The sequence below is a fragment of the Phocoena phocoena genome, chromosome 13 (genome assembly GCF_963924675.1).
Source record: "Phocoena phocoena chromosome 13, mPhoPho1.1, whole genome shotgun sequence".
Lineage (NCBI taxonomy): Eukaryota > Metazoa > Chordata > Mammalia > Artiodactyla > Phocoenidae > Phocoena > Phocoena phocoena.
The window spans coordinates 68,586,467-68,596,109 of NC_089231.1; positions in this window are offsets into that span (position 1 = coordinate 68,586,467).

The following is a 9,643-nucleotide window of genomic DNA, read 5'->3' on the forward strand; positions in this document are numbered from 1 at the left end:
ATACACAGTATTTTCCCAATTTATTTTTCTCTCTGGTCCTCAGGTATATAGAATTAAATTAGCCTTGGCACACACATTATTGGACACATTATTGGTCCATACATGGCTCACTTTTATTTAGTTAGCTAATTAGTTTTAATAATAGAATACCACCCATGATCCCACTGAATTTCATTTTGGATGAAATGATAACTAGGACCTTGAAAATAACCTATAGGCTATTGTATAATGTGACATGAATTATGTTAAGAGAAGCATTACTCACAAGAGCAAAAACTTGGGAGATAGCCCAAATGCACATCAACATAAGAACGAAATGAATAAATTCTGACATATCTATGCAATGAAATATTATACCAGTCAAAACAAGTAAACTTCAACGACTTAGAACAATATGGATGAATATTAGCAATATAATATTAAGTGAAAAATGATCCGCAAAGATTATATTCATTGTGATATCCTTTTATAAAGTTAAAAGTAACTAATTTGGGGAAAAACTCAGCATTATATATAAATGCAATTAAAGTATATAAAAGGAAAGCCAGGGATTCAAGATGAATAACTCAATGGGGGAAGGCAGGGTCATGAGATGGAGATATCTTATGGTTAGATATCCATTTCTGTAAAACAAACATATATGTATATATACATTTTTTTTTCCTGGAATGTACAGAAGAAACTGTTATTCAGAATTGGTTGAATAAAGGAAAAAATTGTAAGTCTGGGGTGGGAGAGAAACTAAACATAATCCTTTCTCTTATAACAGAAATCCAACTCAAACAGGCTTAAGCAAAAAAAAAAAAAAAAAAAAGTGGGGGGTGGATTTAATGATTCACATAACCGCAAGGTCCAGAGATAATTTTGGTTTCAGACACAGCTGAGTTCAGGGGCTCAAAGGATGTTATCAAGCACCTTCTTCCTCCAGCTCTTAGCTCTGCTTTCTTCTATGACGTCATTTTTCTCGGTTTCTACTCAGCAACCCCTGTCTTCCAGGCTCACATCATCCACGTTGCCAACACTCCCAGGGAAGGCAGAGCTTCTTTACTCTCGTTTCCGCCCCGTCATAACTTGACTATCATTGGCCAGAGCTGGTTTACGTACACCTCAGTGAACCAATCACTATGGCCAGGGGGATGGGCTATGCTGATTGACTAGGCCTGGCTCAAGGCGCTCTTTGGACCTGGAGAAGAGGGTCAGTCCCTTCCAGCCACAGGGACTGAGATTGACTGTTGACTGGAGGGGGAATGGATGCTGGGCAGGCAAAACCCACAAAAGCAAAACTAGATGCCATAGTCACCTCCTCCTTCCCCGGCTCCCTACCCCTGCATGGACAGGTGTTCCTCCCCTGTTCTCCTGGCACCTTAAGCAGATCCCTTTTAGAGTTTCGATTACATTGACAACATTCCTCCATTTGTGTGTCTGTTTCCTCCTACTGGACCGTTTAATTCCTTGAGGACGACTATGCCTTTCACTTAGGCGGTAATTCCTGCCAAAATGCCTTACATACAGTTGGCACATTATAAATATTTGCTAAATGAATGAATAGCTTCAGTCTATGCTAAAATAAAGTCCTGACATTCAAACCATCCCTCCTACCTCTTCTGCACCTTCCACAGCCTATAGGTCAGCAACCACCTCTAAGCCTTCATCCTGCTACTCCCTTGGCCTGATTGCCCTCCCTCCACACCCAAAGTGTTCACAGTGGAGGGATCTGGAAAGGTTGGCCAACCAGTTTTCTGACAACAAGACCTTGCAGTTGAAATTTCTGGAATAGAAACCTTTTGACTAGTCTGCTCAACTTCTCATCTCCACTTTTCTTTCTTTTTTTATAAGGTATTATTATTATTTTAAATTATTTATCTATTTATTTGGCTGCTTTGGGTCTTAGTTGTGGCAGGCGGGATGCTTGTTGCATCATGCAGGTTCTTCGTTACAGCGCACGGGCTTCTCTCTAGTTGTGGCGCAGGCTCCAGAGCCTGCAGGCTTAGTAGTTGTGGCACGCAGGCTTAGTTGACCCACGGCACGTGGGATCTTAGTTCCCTGACCAGGGATCGAATCCACGTCCTCCGCATTGGAAGGCAGACTCCCAACCACTGAACCACCAGGGAAGTCCCTCATCTCCACTTTTCTTAAAGCTAATCCACACTCACTTGAGACTGTTTGAACAAAAGCACCCTCCCTTGCAGTAGCTGGTTCTCTGACTGAAGAAGTCAGGACCAGGTGCTAGTGAGTTGATGGGCAGTGTTGGAGCCGGGAGGGCTGGGGAGGCTGTTTCCTACCATGTGAGATGATAAGAGCAACTCCTGTTTGTTGAGCATTTATTATGTGCCAGGCTTTGTGCCAAGGGCTTTGCAAGTGTTATCACCTTTGATCCCTCCATGGGAAGCACAGCAACCCCATTTAGTGGTGGGGAAGTGAAATGCGTGCCTGAGGTCACAGCAGTAATAAATGGTGAGGCTAGGATTGGACCCAGCTCTGATGCTATCACCCTTGCTCTTAACCCAAAAATAGAGGGAGGAATAAAATTAATGCTCAGTTAGAAGTAGAGTTGGGAGACTATGTAATCCCAGAAAAAGAGAGAGAAGGGGTCAGTGGCCTCCTGGCCTCCTGATGGCTTTGCTGGTCCTGGCCCCTGACCTTTTTTTTTTTTTTTTTTAACAAGTTACATATATCATTACAGAGTCTTGTGGGAAGTTCATAAGCCATTTTTTAAGATTTGTTTATTTATTTATTTATTTATTTTTGGCTGTGTTGGGTCTTCGTTACTACGCACGGGCTTACTCTAATTGTGGCGAACAGGGCTACTCTTTGTTGCGGTGCACGGGCTTCTCATTGCGGTGGCTTCTCTTATTGCGGAGCACGGGCTCTAGGCACACAGGCTTCAGTAGTTGCAGCATGCAGGCTCAGTAGTTGTGGCACACAGGCTTAGTTGTGCCATGGCATGTGGGATCTTCCTGGACCAGGGATCGAACCCGTGTCCCCTGCATTGGCAGGCGGATTCTTAACAACTGCGCCACCAGGGAAGTTCTGGCCCCTGTCTTTTAAGAGGCCCAGCTATGCTTGCTGCCCTTAACGTCCTAAACACACCCTGAACCTTAATTCATTCCCCTTTTTGCTAAAGCCAGCTCTGTTGTTTTCCCCACCACTGATAAGCTGTGTGACCGGGCCAAGTTCTCTCCCTCTCTGGCCTTGGTTTTCCTGCTCTGTGAAATATAGGCAGTCCTCACCCTACCTCAGAGGGTCGGCATGAGGATTAGATGAGATCATCATGGATCGTGGAGTGCATGGTGATGGCATACCCATGGTGGCACGTGGCTACCTGTGATGGCTGCGAGCTCTGGTACCCCCAGCTCTGAGCTGAGGGCAGATTCTGACTGTCCATGCCTCTGTCCACACAGCACCTGCACTGTGACTCCTTTGTAGAGAAGTTGCTCAGAAAATGCTCCCACCAGCCTATGGGAACCTTGAGTGGCAGCCTCTCCTGATAAGTGGGACTTCTTAACGTCCAGGAGGCTCTCACGTCCTCGTGCTGGAGTGGCCTACGCTCCTGTCTGTTTCTTCAGTGAGTTAATGATTTACCTCCAGTGTTTAATTTTGTTTAAACCGACATGACCCTGTTGGTGCCCAAGGCTCTGTCTCCACCAAAGTGGCCCAGGGATCAAAGAAGCTCAAAGACACAGCAAGCCTCCCTCTGCCCCGTCCTGGAATTGTCCCTTAGTCTGCAAGCATCCACCTCTGCACTGCTGCCCCCGGACCTTACCTATTCTGCCATTAATTACGCACTGGTTAGCCCTTAGCCTGTCTTTGAGACTCGTCTGCCGCTCTCCGGCCCACTGTGGTGGCTGAAGTGTCCACTCCCTCACTGCCTCATGCTCCTTGGGCCTCCCTGGGGTCCCTCCTGCCTCTCTCCTCTGTAGGTGAGGTATCTCAAGGGGTCTGGAGTGGATTCATTCATTTCACTGAGGACACTGGGAGCCAATGTTCCTTCCATTGTGGCCCCGTCACTTACATCCTCTCCCTGGCCGCTGTGCCCTCTTCCTAGAAATGAGGGAGTGGACTTCCTCCTGGCTGAGAGTTTGGACAGGCTGCATTCTGCTGCCCACCTCATCTTCTCCAGCCCTCCAGCCTGGGCTCCCCACCCATCAGCCCCCCCAACTCCAGCTACCCACCCGTATGAGTCTTCTAGGGCTGCCAGAACAGATTCCCACAAACTTGGGGGCTTACCACAACAGAAATATAGTCTCTCACAGTTCTGGAGGCCAGAAGTCTGAAATCAAGGTGTCCCCAGGACTATGCTCCCGCCAAAGACTCTTGGGAGAGGATCCTTCCTTGGCTCTCCCAGCTTCTGGTGGCTGCCTGAGCTCCTGGGCTTGTGGCTGCTTCACTCCAACTCTGCCTCCATCTTTACACAGCCTTCTTCTTCTCTCTGTGTGGCTTTTTGTCTTCTGTCTCTTATGAGGACACTTGACATTGGATTTAGGGTCTACTAGGTAATCCAGGATGACCTCATCTTGAGATCTTTAACATTATTACATTTGCACAGACACTTTTTCCAAATAAGATCATAGTTACGGACTCTGGGTAGATGTATCTTTTGCGGGGGGGCACCATTCAACCCACCACAACTAATATTAACTGAGACCAGAAGAATATGGACATGCTAGGTAATGAGAACAAAACCAGTGAAGGCCCGAGGTAATAGAGAGCCTGGTCCATGTGGCTGGAGCACAGAATGGTGAGAGGTGAGGAGGGAACTTTGTGGGGGGAGTATGTGCAAGACCTTACAGACTGAAGCAAGGAAACTGGGGCCTCTCCTCATGGCATGGAGAACCACGGAAGGGTTTTAAGTAGAGGAATGACATTAGCCAATTGTCATTGATTATTGAACATCTGGTGAACAGACAACTTGTTATCCAAATAGAAAAATGAGGGGAGGGAATCCCTGCATCACAACATCCCCAAAAATCAATTCCAAGAAGATTAAATTGCTCAACTTAAAAAGCAAGACTTCAAAAGGCAAATATTGTTTTGACTCTGGAGTAGGAAAATATATCTTAAACAAGTCACACCATAAAGGAAAAGAGAGACAAATTAAACTTTAAATCTTCTGTTCAACAAAAGACATCATTAAAAAGGGAAAACACAAACCACAGATGGGAAGATTTTTGCAATACGTAATCAACAAAATATCGGTATCAGGAAGACCTAAAGAGCATCTATGAACAAATAGGCTAAAGATAAGCAACCAATAGAGAAGTGGGCACAACACCATCAGGCAAGCCACAGAATAGGCAATGTGAACGGCCAATAAATGTGTGAAGAAACTCACTGATGAAAAGGGAAGCGCAAATTAAAACCATGGTTAAATCCATTTCACGGCCATCAGTTGGCAAAAGTTAAAAAGGCTGACAATACCAAGTGCCGGTAGTGATATGGAACCACAGAAACTCACACTGCTGGGAGCGTGTAAGTTGGCACGGTGGGTTTGGGGAGTAATTTCATAATATCTGGTAAAGCAAAAGATGTGTTGCCCCAAACCACCTCTCACTCACACGCCTACATGCATGTATCTGCAAAAAGTCGTGCTCATGCACACAAGGAGGCGAGTCAAAATGCTCAGAGAGCATTGTTTGTAATAGCAAAAAATTGGGGAGAAAATGACTATTAACAGAAGAATGGATAGATGTGGTTCATTCACCAAGAAACAGCATAGAGCAGGGGAAGTGAATGGACTAAGCTACATGCCTCAACTTGGTTGTTTCATAAATGCTAAATAAAAAGGTGAAGACACACTGCATGATTTCATTTAAATAAGCTGTACAAACATGCAAAACAATACTACTTTTTGGTAGGGCATACATATAGGTGTAATATAGTTATAAAGAAATACACGGGAATAATAGACATCAGGCTTGGGATAGAGTTCACGTGGGGGAGAAGTGAACGGGAAGGGACGCAGAGGGAATCCTGCAGCTTGGAGAATGTTTTATTTCTTGAGCCATGTGGTGGAAACACAGGTGCTTATTGTATCATCCTTTATATATTTTGGCACATCAAATATTACATACTTTTAAAAGAGGTGATACCAAAGAAATAGATAAATGGCCAACAAGGTCATGAAACGATTCTCAATGTCTTTAGCCATCAGAGAAATCCAAATCAAAACCACAGTGAGATATTACTTCACAGCCACTAGGATGGCCATGATTTAAAAAACAAAAACAGGGCTTCCCTGGTGGCGCAGCGGTTGAGAGTCCGCCTGCCGATGCAGGGGACACGGGTTCGTGCCCCGGTCTGGGAAGATCCCACATGCCGCAGAGCTGAGCCATGGCCACTGAGCCTGCGCGTCTGGAGCTTGTGTTCCGCAACGGGAGAGGCCACAACAGTGAGAGGCCCACATACCGCAAAGAAAAAAAATAAAAATAAATAAAAAACAAAAACAGAAAGTAACAAGTGTTGACAAAGATACAGAGAAATTGAAACACTCTGCATTGCTGGGGGGAATGGAAAATAGTGCAGCTGCTATAGAAAACAGTTTGGCAGTTCCTCAGAAAGTTAAATATAGGGGCTTCCCCGGTGGTGCAGTGGTTGAGAGTCTGCCGATGCAGGGGACACAGGTTCGTGCCCCGGTCCGGGAAGATCCTACATGCTGCAGAGCGGCTGGGCCCCTGAGCCATGGCTGCTGAGCCTGCGCGTCCGGAGCCTGTGCTCCGCAACGGGAGAGGCCACAACAGTGAGAGGCCCAAGTACCGCAAAAAAAAAAAAAAAAAAAAAAAAAATTCACTGTGACTTTCCTGGTGGTCCAGTGGTTAAGGCTCTGCACTTCCGCTGCAGTGGCACAGGTTCAATCCCTGCATGGCCAAAAAAATTCACCAAAAAAGTAAAAGGATGGGGACTTCCCTGGCAGTCTAGTGGTTGGGACTTCACCTTCCAAGGCAGGGGGTGCAGGTTTGATCCCTGGTCAGGGAGCTAGGATCCCACATGCCTCCCGGCCAAAAAAACAGAACATAAAACAGAAGCAATATTGTAACAAATTCAATGAAGACTTTAAAAATGGTCCACATCAAAAGAAAAAAATCTTAAAAACAAAAGCTGGTATTAAGCTATTTAAAAAATAATAATAAAAGGATGGAAAAAGATATACCAACTAAATTCTAATAAAAAGAAAACTGTAGTGACTGTATTTTTTAAAAAAAGATACTATAGCAAAGTGACACAGCGTTGAATCTAAGCTAGTTATCACCAATATTTGCTTAATAAATATTTTATTTTAAAAATGTAACTCTTTTAAAGTTTCCGGGTCGGGGGCATACACATTATTTTATCAAATATTAACCTACTTGCAGAGAAGTGCAAAAAATCATAAGCGTGCACCTTGATGAATTTTTACAAAATGAACACATCTGTGTAACCAGCTACTAGACCAAGAAACAAAACATTATCCTGCCCCACCCAGAAGCCTTCTTTTTTTTTTTTTTTTTTTTTTTTTTCAGAAGCCTTCTTAATACCTACCTTCCCCCAAGAGTAACCAGTTTCGTGACTTTCATCACCACAAATGAGTTTTGCCTGTTTTTGAACTTAATATAAATGGAATTACATGGCACATAGTCTTTTGAGTCGGCACTTTTAATTCAACACGACATTTATAAGATTCCTCCTATTGCAGTAAGTAATTTTAGTTCTTTCATTCTCACTGCTGAATAGAATCCCATTGTGCAAATATACCCGTTTATTTATCCATTCTACTGTTGATGAGCTTCAGGGCAGTTTTCAGTGTTTGCTGCTATTACAAAGAGTGCTGCAGTGAACACTCTGGTCCATGCCTTTTGGTGCACATATGCACACATTTCTGTTGAGTGAATACCTAGGAGTGGCACTACTGGGTCATAAAATTTGTGTATATTGCCAACTTCAGTAAACAGATTTCCAAAGTGGCTGTCCCAGTCATCACTCCTGCCAGCAGCATGCGAGAGCTCCAACTGCTCCACATCCCCAACATTTGGTATTGTGTGCCTTTTTCATCTTAACACATCTTAATCTAGTGGGTGTGTGACATGCACGTTTTTTGTTTTCTGTTTTTTGTTTTTGTGGTACGCGGGCCTCTCACTGTTGTGGCCTCTCCCGTTGCGGAACACAGGCTCCGGACGCGCAGGCTCAGTGACCATGGCTCAGCGGCCATGGCTCAGGGGCCCAGCCGCTCCGCGGCATGTGGGATCTTCCCGGACCGGGGCACGAACCCGTGGCCCCTGCATCGGCAGGCAGACTCTCAACCACTGCACCACCAGGGAAGCCCCATGCACGTTTTAAAAAGGCTTTTGATTCATTTTGCCCAGTAGATCTCTGGAGAGCTGCTCTGATTTTGTTTCTGCCAACAATGCATGAGAGCTCAGAAATCTGGCATTCCTTTACTGAGTCCACGATGACCTAAGTGTCCATCAATAGATGAATGGATAAAGCTGATGTGGTATATGTATACAATGGAATATTATCTCACCATAAAAACGAATGAAATTTTGCCATTTGCGGCAACATGGATGGACTTGAAGGGCATTATGCTAAGTGAAAGAAGTCAGGGAAAGACAAATACTGTATATCACTTATATGTGGAATCTAAAAAAATACAACAAACTAAAAAAAATATACAACAAACTAGTGAATATAACAAAAAAGACGCAGACTCACAGATATAGAGAACAAACTAGTGGGGAGAGGGAAGTGGGGAGAGGGTGAGGAATGGGAGGTACAAACTATTGGGTGTAAGATAGGTTACAAGGATATATTGTACATGAGGAATATAGTCAGTATTTTGTAATAACTGTAAATGGAAAGTAACCTTTAAAAATTGTATTAAAAATTTTTTAAAATGTTTTTAAAGTAGAAAGAAGAGAAAAAAAAAAAAGATGATAAATATGTCCCCAAAAGGGTCCCTACAAAAATCCATATCACGTTCCCTTGGACTTGTATGGTGTATTTGCCCTTTGCAATGTAGTTTCAGGTATATGGTCTTTGACTTTCATAACCTGAGATAGGTAAAGTAGATATAATTATCCCCATTTTATAGGTGGAGGGACTGAGGTTCTGAGACATTTAGTCATTAGGTTTATAAATAGTGAGGCCAGGAACAGAACGCAGGTCTTCTGACTTCTAGTCCAGTAGTACTAACAGGACACATTTACTTGCATCCGGTTTTAAATGGATGGTGGCTACATCATACAATGGACATATCTTTCAGGAATGAAACCCTAGTTAATTCCAAATTTCCTTAGAGGAACCTGATATTTGTGCCTAAATGTAGCCACATTCTGTACCTGGATGTGAAAATTCCAAGCAAAGTTCTGAAGGTCAAGGGCAAAGTTGCGTACATGCTCTCCTCCCATTCAGGCTGTGGCTCTTCTTCTCTATGCATGGCCTCAATGGACCTTCCTATCACGTGCTGGTCTTATCGGTACATCACAGCAAGAGAGTATCGCTAAACTGTTTTCTCTTCGAAACAAAATCTCAGTCTACACCCTAGTGTTCCTCCTTCTGGTTGTCCATTTGTCATTCACAGGCCATTTATCACTCACATGCCTTCTCTCCAACTACATGTGTGATCCATGACAGATAGAAAAGTGATGGATCCAAGATTCATGGGCGATTC